This window comes from Nansenia antarctica (assembly GCF_963989245.1).
Source record: "Nansenia antarctica genome assembly, chromosome: 3".
Lineage (NCBI taxonomy): Eukaryota > Metazoa > Chordata > Actinopteri > Argentiniformes > Microstomatidae > Nansenia > Nansenia antarctica.
This window is the reverse complement of record NC_137688.1, coordinates 25,241,504-25,255,111: the sequence shown is the minus strand read 5'-3', so window position 1 is coordinate 25,255,111 and position 13,608 is coordinate 25,241,504.

The window sequence follows — 13,608 nt, the reverse complement described above, 5'->3', positions numbered from 1 at the left end:
GTAAGTGATGACCAGAACCTTGATTAATTCTAAATTTGATGGGGAGCCAGTGTAGGGACGCTAAGATGGGGGTGATATGACATGACGTTCTGGACCTAGTCAACAGCCTTGCAGCTGCATGTTGGACCATTTGTAGCCGGCCCAGGATGGATGTGTCGGGGCAGGTGAACAGGGAATTGCAATAGTCCAATCGGGATGATACAAAAGCGTGAATGATGATTTCCAACTCTGCGTGGGATACCACAGACCGAAGTTTAGCAATAATTGCGCAGATGGAAAAAACAGGTACGTGTTAGTGATCTGATGTGATGATCAAAGTGCATTTTCTGGTCAAAAATAACACCAAGGTTTCTGAGCTTAGACCTTACTGTTGTTGAGAGCAAAGTTGCATGTTCTTATGCCTTAGGGTTAGGGTACTTGGCATTACAATGGAGAATGGTGTAAGAATGTGAATGATAGGAACCAACACAGTTTCACTGCTTTGACCCCCCAAACACTTCACCTCTCCAGTGGATGCGTTAACATATCTGGGACACTTTTGTAATGCACACATTTTTCCATAGTTTACCTAAACAAAATATCTACCGGCATTGTTGCATTTCCAAGAAATGCAGGGTCTGAACAAAGGCTTTCTGCCAGAGAAGGGAAACCACTGTACCGCGAACAGAAAATACAGTCATTTGCCTTTGCTGTTCTGCTGTTGAGAATGTGCTGATGCTTCAAATGCACTGAACATGTTTGTTTGTGAGGATCAAAAAGACATAGTGAGACATTTTAACAAGGAGCTGGTGGAGGACCAATTATTGGCTGAACAGATGTTGTGTTTTTATTCCAGGGCACAGTTGTCATGTCAACCCACAGACTCTGCAGCACTCAGCCATGTCACTCTCTTTAGGCTGGCGCTCACCACCAAGGTACCAACTGATAACAAGCTTTCAGGTTGATTCCAAAGTTCCCCTACGATTACTGTGCAGTATTTATTACCATTCTCTCTCTCTCTCTTTCAGACAGAACAGGAGTTGACGAGAGTAACAATAACTGGGACAAGGGGACCTTCCGTGTCTCTAATATGATGCCAGCCTTGAAGAGAATGTTCAAATGTCCAAATCGTTGGGAATTCAGGGGGAAAAGAGGTTCTTCACAATGTCTTGCTATCAGCCAATCAGACTCAGTGGCCTTGGGCATTTACATTTTTGACATTTAGCAGACGCCTTTGTCCAAAGCGACTAACAACAAGTATATTTCTCTAAGTAAGTGAAATCTATCCATCAGTCATCATAAGAAAAAAAAATCTATGCTAGGACATGGGGCCATTGGCAGTCACAATGCTATAAGAAGGAATAATTACTTTTATTTATTTATTTTTTCTTTTTTTCTTCTCTTTTATTATTATGTATTTACAGTACAGAAACTACAGGGGGGTAGTGGGGATGAAGAGGTCTCCACGAGTACTGGTCTTTAGGAGTGCTGTACTGAGCAGCCAGTACAGAACCACACCAATCAGGATCTAGGATCAGTCAAACCTGGACACTGGAATGATCCTGTTTAAATTGTTCAACACAATCAGTGGTCGATGAACGAAGGTATGGAAAGATCAAAGCCACAATCAACTTTTTCACTACTACTGTATAGTTGTTGTACATACATGTACTTACTGTAGTATCTAGGTGTCTCTTAGATTTAACAATCTAAGTATGCACAGTGTGTAAATGGCTGCAAGTTTACCTTCATTCGATGTTCAGGGTAGTCTGATGGAGGCAGAAATGAGTACAGGCTTATTCAGTATGGAATGGAGGAAGGAATAGGATCAAACATGTCGGATACCATTCCTCATTCCATGCATTACAATGAGCCCTTCCTTTGATGTCTACCTCCACCAGCCTCCCTGATGGAGACTGCATGTTCTTCACGCCGTACACTATTTACTCTACTTTTTTCTTTTTCTTTTTTTACTGTACTATTATAAAACAGGATACTTATGGAGTATTACTACTTCAAGCTATAGGCACTGCCTACAGCCCGAGGCAATAACACAGTCGTCTGAATACCCCTCTGAATACGTCCAGCCTTTGAATACCCCTCTGAATACCCCTCTGAATACGTCCACCGATCTGAGTCTCTGAGTACGTCCAGTCTCTGAGTACGTCCAGGCTCTGAGTACGTCCAGTCTCTGAGTACGTCCAGTCTCTGAGTACTTCCAGTCTCTGAATACGTCCAGTCTCTGAATACGTCCAGTCTCTGAGTACGTCCAGTCTCTGAGTACATCCAGTCTCTGAGTACGTCCGGTCTCTGAGTATGTCCGGTCTCTGAGTACGTCCGGTCTCTGAGTACGTCCGGTCTCTGAGTACGTCCAGTCTCTGAATACGTCCAGTCTCTGAGTATGTCCAGTCTCTGAGTACGTCCAGTCTCTGAGTACGTCTGGTAATCACTACTGCCACTAGATATGCACAGTTCATTGTGTCTCACACGTATTGCTTTGGATTAGGTGCCTGCCTGGACAGAATCCATAGGGCAACAAAAACTATCCTCACACAGATGTTTGAGTGTTTCTCTGAAGCGTTTAAGGGGTGATATATGGTATTCTAGAAGCAGTCTGGCAGAGAGTGCATTGTCAGCATTCTGGGAGGCAGTGGGAGGCTCAGGGCTGGTTGGTAACACAGAGGCTGGTATAGAGCAAGGATATGACAAGATATGTACTATTAAATTACACAGTTCCAACAATGATTACATCAGATTTTTTGTTTTTTAGATAATGCTTAGATTTTATTGATTGAGCAATCATACCCCTCAAACACCTCCTAAACCTCCTATTTAATCTGACGTCCCATGATCATAATTGGATGTCCATGCATTAAATTATAATTACATCTGCATTTCAATACCAGCATTCCCCGAACATGCTGCTACTTTGCTGGTAATTTACTAAGCTCCAAAATGTACTCACCACCTTGCATGACATATTATAATTGTATTTACTGTTACCAGCATTTTCTGCTGTGAAAAATGTGTGTGTGTGTGTGTGTGTGTGTGTGTGTGTGTGTGTGTGTACGTGTGTGTGTGTGTGTGTGTGCGTGTGTGTGTGTGTGTGTGTGTGTGTGTTTGCAGTGAGATTCAGTGACAAATACACCTAGCCCTGTGAAGAATTGATTCTTGACTTGATCCTCAAGTTCAATGTTGAACTGTCTTCTGCATTATGGAGCCTTCAAGGAGCACGGAGCAGTTGGTGTGAGGGATCAGACGCTCCTAGGGGCGATGTTCCAGAGCAAGGCTTCTCTCTGACACGGCCTGATGCCCTTCATTAAATAAACAGAGACAATCACCCACATTCACAGCCAGGGGGAAGGATGTTATTAAAGAGGGAACAAAATCAATACAACCCACATTTCCTGTAAGGGCGTTTTTTATTTATTTTTTTAAGACGATGCAAATGACCTCACTCAGACACACACAGCCTTTTCAAGTGCATGATGATTGAAATCGGGTGTGGGGGAGGACACGGTTCCTGCTATGAGGCAGGGTCAAGTTCAGGACACCCATCACCGCGGAGAAATCTTTTTAACATCACTTTTAATTAAGTCAGCCTACACAACAGCTCATTACAATGAAAGGTTGATTAACTCAACATATTTCCTGCCTGGTTTAGTTCATCTGCTTTTATGCTAGCATCTGTGTGTGTCCATTCAATTCCAACCCCCCCCCCCCCCCCCCCCCCCCCATCTCTGGAGCCATCATGGGGCCCACACATTAAAACGCAGGTGACAGCAATAATATGGAAATTGACAAAGGAATCACTGTGTCACATGTCATTGTAGCACATGGTAGTAAATCAACTTCAGGGGGTTCAGATAAAAGGAGCTGGGTCTGACCTGGGTCTTCCCTGTGTCTAGTGTACAGTACATATTTCCTGTTCTGTTGAAGGGCACGCCTGTCCTTCATTGCGTTAATCCACTTCTTCCTCGCAAGAGCTCCTGCTCATTAAAATGTGAAATACACACAAGTTGTAAAATCCCCCAACCTGAGAGCTGCGTTGGACACCTCTCCTTTTTCTAAAAGTGTCAGTGAGTAACGACCAGCAGGCAATTAATTTAGACCAATACAGCAAGCCAAACTTTTATAGGCGCTAGAGAAAGCCCTCTTTGTAGCGAAAAAATACAGAGTAAATGATTTCACTGTTACAGTCAAACAGGTTGCCAAGCAGAGTTTTCTACTGTGAAGACCAAGAGGAGGGAAGGCTTGGCTGAATATTAAGATGAGTAACTCATGGAATAGTTATTAGGTCGCTACTCTTGGGATGCACATAATTAATACACACATGACTTTGTGGGTACGCAGCATTATGAGAAAATTAACAAATCACTGAATGATTGATAATTAGTTTAGCAGCATTTATAGCTCCCTATATTGCCACTATCAAATATAATTCCCTTCCAAGATTAGCAAATCACTGGGCATGCATGCATGCATGATCACGGCAAAGCGTCATGTCTCTCACTGGTTGTTTCCTGGTTGAGGGAAGGAGAGAGCAGTCTAACAGTCTAACAGGCATGCAGTGGGAGAGGTAGTCCTCTGTTTGCACTCCACCTGGAAAATCATCAGGCTTTCTGTAATTTCCTACCCCCCACCCCGCCTCCCCACCCCCTTCCATCACTCAGAAAGGGGGCTGGTCTTATTTGACCATTGGATATACAGTATGGAGTAGGAGGAAGCAGCTTTTAATGAGACACTAACACAGTATAAGTCCAGTGTTTTATCACCTGTTTTATCACAATTTATCACCTAACATTATTTTGGGACCGGGATTTGGCTCAAGTCCACTTAACTGAAACTCCAATTCTACTTTTCCCTCATTGAAAACGGGAGTGTAAGCTGAGTACTAAAGCTAACTTCTAGAGCAGAATGTGACCCATCTCTAACTGGCCTCTAGCCATGTCAAAACACAAAGCAGTTGCACTTCACCATGGATCTACTATCTAGGATCAAAGTTAAAGTTAACCATCAGGGGCATAGAAAAACATCTGACCAAGTACAGCAGCAAGGTGCAACCTCTACCGACTAGGTCAGGGCAGGCTAGCTCCTGGATGTACTATGACTAGGTCAGGCTAGCTCCTGGATGTACTATGACTAGGTCAGGCTAGCTCCTGGGTGTACTGTGACTAGGTCCAGGCTAGCAGGCTAGCTCCTGGATGTACTAGGAGTAGGTCAGGCTAGCAGGCTAGCTCCTGGATGTACTGTGACTAGGTCAGGCTAGCAGGCTAGCTCCTGGATGTACTGTGACTAGGTCAGGCTAGCAGGCTAGCTCCTGGATGTACTGTGACTAGGTCGGGCTAGCTCCTGGATGTACTGTGACTAGGTCAGGCTAGCAGGCTAGCTCCTGGATGTACTGTGACTAGGTCAGGCTAGCAGGCTAGCTCCTGGATGTACTGTGACTAGGTCAGGCTAGCAGGCTAGCTCCTGGATGTACTGTGACTAGGTCAGGCTAGCAGGCTAGCTCCTGGATGTACTGTGACTAGGTCGGGCTAGCTCCTGGATGTACTGTGACTAGGTCAGGCTAGCAGGCTAGCTCCTGGATGTACTGTGACTAGGTCAGGCTAGCAGGCTAGCTCCTGGATGTACTGTGACTAGGTCAGGCTAGCTCCTGGATGTACTGTGCATCACCAACGGTCAGCCTGCCGACCTCCTCCTGCACCCTGGACCAACACTCTGCCTGCAGTCTAGTGGACTCTCGCCCTAATTAGCCACAAATCACTGAGTGCATTTGAAAATCATCACTAACCTTACCTATAAAGAACACCAATAAAAATGAGCAGGTCTTCGATTAAAGCGTTTAAAGCCCATATGTAGAGTGGGCCAGTGGAGAACATTAAGTGATTGTAGTGTGTTTCCATTGACATTATGCTATGAAGAGAGAGAGAGAGAGAGGGGAGAAATGTGCACACACCCACACATGCAGCACCCTGAACCATGAGGGCCAAGATATGTCAGCTCAATGACTGCATTATATTGTGCTATTTCTAGCCAATTTCTTTCCATCAAACTAGTCTTCTTTCAAATTCTCATATTTTTCTGGGTCTCTGGGTCTAAGGTGAAGAGAGGAACTTTCACTTTGACATGTGCTTTGTGACAGGGTAAACAGTAAAGGGTAAAAAGTACAAAGAGTACATCCCAGAGGATAGAATGTAGAAATGTACTGAAACACTTGAAACACTGAAACACTCCAACGTGGTCCTCGTTGGTAGACAAAGAACAACAAAGACAAGAACATACAAAAAACAACACACCAAGAAGCATACAAAGAGCGTACAATACACAAGAAACATACAAAGAGCATACAATACACAAGAAACATACAAAGAGCGTACAATACACAAGAAACATACAAAGAGCGTACAATACACAATAACAATAACAATACAGGGTTATTTGGGTAAAATGTCTGTTGTCTTTTCAACTATATCTGAACCTACTCTAGTTTGCTTCATCATATCTAAATAAATGTTAGGAAGCGAGGGAAGAAATCAAAAAGAACAAAAAGAACATACTCATAACCAGTCACACCAACATAACGTCAGCCCACATCTCTTCCACAGGTCTGCTCCTGTGGAAACATCCACTCAGCCAACTTACTGGGTGAAACTAAAGGCAAATTAATAATAAATACTGCATAGCATGTACAGTATGTTAGGCTTTCATTGGCAGGCTGCCTCGCTTGCCTTGCTAACACAGAGAGCACACGGAGAGAGAGAGCGCGAGAGAGAGAGAGAGAGAGAGAGAGAGAGAGAGAGAGAGAGAGAGAGAGAGAGAGAGAGAGAGAGAGAGAGAGAGAGAGAGAGGCATGCATAACACATCGTCTCTTTAGCCTCGCCAAATGCAGAAAAAAATATGTCTGGCGACTTGATTAATCCTGCAGCTAGCAGCGTGATCTAATTGTAAAAGCAGGATAAACACTTGGAGCAATCGCACTCTGAAGAAGGAAAAGTCGCAAATCAGACCGCCCCTGGGGTCCAAAGGGAGGAAATTGGTTTAAGGATGAGACACGGACATGGGTACCAATGCAGCCCCTAACTATCCCCCCCCCCCTTACTGCACCACCTTTGACTTTGATTTCTATTAAAAACCTGGATTGTGGCGCAGCCCCCCTCCCCGTCATGCATCCTCCGCCCATCAGGATTAGCTATGCTTGTCCTGTGAGCAGGAAGCCAGATCCTTGGATCTGATGGTAACTGATGACTTGAAAAAATATAAATCACACTTGAATTGCAGCCCTGAGATGTCAGCCATTAAAATACAGTACCAGCTAAAGTGGGTACCCGGAATACATATGAGATGATTGGTAGTCAGCTGTGGTGGATGACACACGGAGAGAGAGAGAGAGAGAGAGAGAGAGAGAGAGAGAGAGAGAGAGAGAGAGAGAGAGAGAGAGAGAGAGAGAGAGAGAGAGAGAGAGAGAGAGAGAGACACCACAGGATTATTTTACGGAAAGGTGTCTGACTGAATGTTTAATATAGGGGGCCTGTTTAAAAAGCTGTCAAGATGTATTTCAAGTTAAACACCGCCCAGTGGCTCCGAAGGACTCTTAACAGAGTGCCCAAAGAATACTTAATATGCATTAAAAGCAGGTCCTCCTTAGCAGCCCGGGCTAATGGAGGGAGTGTACTGATGGGTTACACAGATCACGACAGACAGCTGAGGCGCTGATCGAACACATCCAGCTCCTGAAACTAGATTTAGGCGGTCACAAATAATCCCTGGGTCCTTGACCGAGGACAATGCAATGCCACGATGGAGGAATTTTATCGGTGCAAATCAGGAAAAAAGTCAGTTAAAGAGTCAGTTAAAAAACCATTTTAACATCTAATTACATCACACAAATCGTCCCGGACAAGCACGCACACACACACACACACACACACACACACACACACACACACACACACACACACACACACACACACACACACACACACACACACACACACACACACACACACACACACACACACACACACACACACACACACACACACACACACACACACACACACACACACACACACACACACACACACACACACACACACACACACACACACACACACACACACACACACACACACACACACACACACACACACACACACACACACACACACACACACACACACACACACACACACACACACACACACACACACACACACACACACACACACACACACACACACACACACACACACACACACACACACACACACACACACACACACACACACACACACACACACACACACACACACACACACACACACACACACACACACACACACACACACACACACACACACACACACACACACACACACACACACACACACACACACACACACACACACACACACACACACACACACACACACACACACACACACACACACACACACACACACACACACACACACACACACACACACACACACACACACACACACACACACACACACACACACACACACACACACACACACACACACACACACACACACACACACACACACACACACACACACACACACACACACACACACACACACACACACACACACACACACATGTTCACCGCGGCTCTTTATTTATGTTACAAAGCGGAGGCCTCCAGTGCGAGGCGTACAATATTGTCTAAGAGGCCATTGTTAAAATCAAGGGGATTTTAACATAATTCCCAGCGTCTGTGCCACTCTGCTGATTCTGTTACATCTTACTCCCTGTATTTGTTTTTGCGTTCCACTGAGCGTCGATAAAAAGAGTGACTTTAAATTGAGAGATTTTTCTCTCTCTTTTTTTTTTTTTTTTAAAGCTGGCAGCATTTTTGCCAGATTATACCACCCAACACTTTAACATGTTTTTCAGCACACACAACCCCAAGGGCAAGTGCTCTGCCTGGGAACACTCACATTAGAGAGGGGTGGATTTGGGATATAGATTTTATGTAATGGTCTGAGGAGAGCCTCAGCACCAAAAGAAGAATATCGGAAATCGTGTTCAGTGAGACGGTCTTACATGCGTGGAGAGGGAAGGACTGGGCTGTTATTGTTTGCTGGACCACACTCTCCTCGAGATGGAAAAAAAACTCAAATAGGCATACTCAGACATACTTAGCTTAGAACTACAATTTTCTTGCATTGATTTTCTTCCATTGACATTGTTTGCGATGTGAATGTCATTTTCACAAGGCTGAAAACCTTTTTGAAACCAGGTCATTAAAACATCTTCATTCGAGCTCACATGCAGTTCAATCAGAGGGTCTGTGTTACAATCGATGCAGGTTTTTTTTTCCGAGAGGTTTTTGCTAGTATGTGCTGGCTTGGCTGGAGTGCTGGGCTGTTTGTATTCCCTGCTTCCCCAGCAGTACTAAAGGAATCCTTTGGTTCACACCAAGTGGCGAGTGACAGGCTGTCAGCAGTAAAGGATTGGCTGTGAGAGTCAGCAGTCACAATAAAAAGGGCTCTGTTGGACAGACCCTCTGTATCAGTGGTGACCAGGGGGGAAAGTTTCACTTTACGAGATAAATACAGGGAAGATTGAAAGCTCAATACCGCATCACTAATTACAGTTCTACGAAAAAAAGCAAAGTGAAGTTCCCCAAGGGAAAATACTTCCATTAAACATGATTTGTGGGTTACCGTGCTACTATAAACCTGACACGGGGAGCACAATATACAATTCTGTAACTTACGACTTCTCCACTTCTCCTGATGGCCTTCAGGTAGTTAATATGTTCTCCCAAAACATCAGGTCTCTCCACACACCAAGCTAGATTACTGATACAGGCAGCTAGTGGAGGCTGCTGTGATTACCTCACAGCCCAACAGTGCAGATAAATGTCATTATTGATGATATCCAAGAGTGGTTAAACTTACGAGACCATAAAAAGACTGACAGTACTGACTGTACACTTGGTAAAACTCATTTCCCTTGAAGCTGGCAGTTTGTCTAGCAACCGTCCCATGTTTATGTTTTAATGAATATTGATAAAGAAGACAAGTGGAATGGGCATTTTATGGTTGAAGTTCTGTGTTAAATAAAGTCTCTGCAGAGACAGAAATAAACAGACTTTGTGATCTGACAGCTCTTTTGGGTTTGATATGTCGACATCTCAAAACATAATGTTCCCCCATCAATAGTTCAGCTATATTAATAAAACAGCCTCTCTGGCACATTTGAAGGCAGTGATATTGCCTTATTGTGTTATTATTTTATTTTCATTCTTGCTTATTTGATATCTGCACTGTTGAGAGGTAGCTTGAAAGTAAGCATTTCATTGCACTGTTGCACCCTGCTTGTATCCTGTGTATATGATGATTAAACTTTGATTTCATTTGATGAATATTAATACCGTACTCCCAATAAATGACAAATAATTTCACTTGCTCTGCAGACTCTTCATGTCTCCCCAGTCGAGTCTCTTGGATCTTTAGATCCTGTGTGTTGCTATTTTATGTCCTGTTTGTCCTGCATGTTAAGAACTGCCCTTTTTGGCATGACTGCACTCACTCCCTCACTCGCTCCGTCGCGTTTTTACAGAAGAAAACAAATGGTGCTGTCTCTCTGGTGTCTGTGTGGTCTGATTCAGTGGGCCTTTCACCTGTCATCATATTTAGCATAGTTATACTCCTTCTCCGAGCCTAACCTATCACTCATAGATGTCACCCACTACACCGGGCAGCTTGTCGGTCCAGCAGCCTATTTCCACTGCCAATTCTTTCACACCTGGTTGAAGACTAATACTTCAAGGACTGGACTCTCTCTCTGGATACCCCCCACCCATCCACAAACACACGCAGGCATGCACACACGCATACACACACACACACACACACACACACAGACACACACACACACGCACTTATATGAAATAATGGGAATCTTTGAGAAAACTTCCAGTATTGATTAAACTGTCACACACCACCACTGTGATTGATCACATTTCATTCAATCATGCCATGCCAACGCGCCGCGTTGAGTGACACAGAAAGACATGAAAGAGAGCAAATAGAAGTGGGAGGTGTTGAGGTGAAATACTGCGCTGTGTTGTACCGGTGTCGCCATCGAATCATGTCCACTGAGGCGTCATCTTACGTCGTCTTTGTTGCATTCCGCCAGCGAGTTGAGAGATTTTAATCCTTCACCTTTTCCCCCTCACTGGGAGAGCGCCTGCTGTGATACCTGTCAGAATCAAACAGGGTTTTTTATAGAGGAACCCCCCCCGTGACAGTGCTCTTTGGCCTTAGAGAGAGATGATATCAAATAACTGTGTTCCGCCTGCTTCCTCTTATCTGACTGGATCTCCTTTTTTAGGCCCAAGTGTGGGAAGACAGGTCGTCCAGAGACTGGATGAGTTATGTGTCAGAGGTGTCGAGGTGGAAGCTCAGAGCCTCAGAGCATGCGCAGACCGGCTGGCAGCTGTGTTCACAGATATGCTCTACCATTCCCTGTCCTGGTCTATGATCCCCCACCTGTCTCAAAGCGACCACCATTGTTTCCGGGTGCTTGAGACCTCGCCCCGTAGCACTCCCATCCATCATCATGAAGTGCATAAAGAGGCTGGTCAAAACGCACATCCAGACTCCAGACACCCTCGACCCGCTCCGGTTTGCATCCCAGAGGACCCATGGACAGATGCCCTGCACACTGCACTATCCCACCTGGAGAAAGATAACATCCGTGTGTGAGAACGCTGCTGGTGGACGACAGCTCGGCATTCAACGCGATTGTGCCCTTGAGGCTTGTCAGCAGACTCAGGGCCCTGAAGATGAACACCTCCCTTGGCAACTGGATCCTGGACTTCCTAATGGGCAGGCCCCAGGTGAGCCCCAGGGGGTGAGGAGAGGTGACACCTGTGACAACCGACTCTTAACCCAGGGGCCCCCCAGGCCTGCGTGCTTCGTCTCCTCCAGTACTCCCTGTACACCCGTGACTGTCATCATACAAGCTGCCCTACAAGCTTCCAACACCGTCATTAAGTTTGAGACAACAATGTTGAGAGAGCCGATAAGAGAGAAGGTAAGAGCACGGTCACTGGTCGGACAAGAACCAATGTTTATTATCTCACTTTATTTCCCATCATTCCAGAAATGGACACTGTGAGCGGGTTAGGTGATTTCTTTTTAGAAATCGTTTTTCAGCAAAATTAGTAACTGATCACATTAGCCACGTTAAACATGTCTCGAATATCAAATACAAGTATCAAAGATATATTTCAAAAATATTTAACTAGATTTATTTACTCGTCTTCTATGGAGCTTCCAATACAAACTTACTATGTTTGTTCCCAGACAGTTTCGTTGTCATGGAATTATGTAATTATGATTATGATCACCAGCGTATTAGAGTCTGAGGTATTGTCAGCTTTTATTATAGGTATTTTATAAGTATTTAAGGGTATTGTACTGTATTTTATTGCACATGTTGGTTTATATTGGGTTGGTAATTATCACACCATGGGGTTGTAATGATCACCATGATTCAGTCATAGCATCAACTCAACACTTGTTTACTGACACCAAATAACAACACAACCAAGATTTGTGTATTTTCTCACTCAGGCCTAAAACAACAATCGCAGCACATCGAACACTCCTATGAACTCTAATGCATCACTGCTAACCCAGTGTGCATGCTGTTTCAGTTTCAGAAATTACACCCTTTTCTTTTTTTTTTTTACACTTTTTATATATTTCAGGGTACCAAAAGTAATGGGACAGATTCATATAAGCACTCATGTTTACAAGCAAACGGCTCCAAACTCATTGGATGGCGATTCATCATACAGTAAGACCCCAAACACATTGTCATAGCAACTACGAGTTTTTCAGGACCGAAAAAAGATATTCACTGGCTAAATTAGTTTTCAGATATATTCAATTGAATCCAATCGAAACACGATAATTTCCTTAAGACAAGACCTGGAAACTAACAACAACTGAAGATGGCTCCAGTACAGGCCTGGCCACATCACCATGGTTACAGTACAGGCCTGGCAGAGCATCACCATGGTTACAGTACAGGCCTGGCAGAGCATGACCAGAGAACATACCCAGGGTCTGGTGGGGTCAGTGGGTCGCAGACTTCAGGCAGTTATTCTACGCAAAGGATTTAGAGCAAATACTAAACATGAGTGCTTAATGTGTACATGTGTTCCATTGCTCTTGGTACCCTTAAACAGGGGGGATCAGATATAAAAGTGTTTATATATACCCTAATCTGAACACAAATCAAACCATCAAATAAAATCAGAAAAACTTTACTTTCACCTTATAGTATATACTGTATATAGACACCTGAGGAGGAAATGGATTGATTTTAAAATCAAAACCTTTCAAGTATAGAAGCCAAAAGGAAAATACATGCTTCATTACTTACACAGGGCAGTGTATCTCCCTGTAATCAATGCTGCTGCCTATGGGGAAGGGACACAGCTGAGACGTAGTGCAGCTCTGCTAATGCACAGCCTCCAGTTAAACCACGGTGGCTTTATCAGCCATCGCCAATGCCCAAGTCACAGCTAAGAACGGCTGTTATCTCACAACACAAATAAAACATTTATTCTGGCCT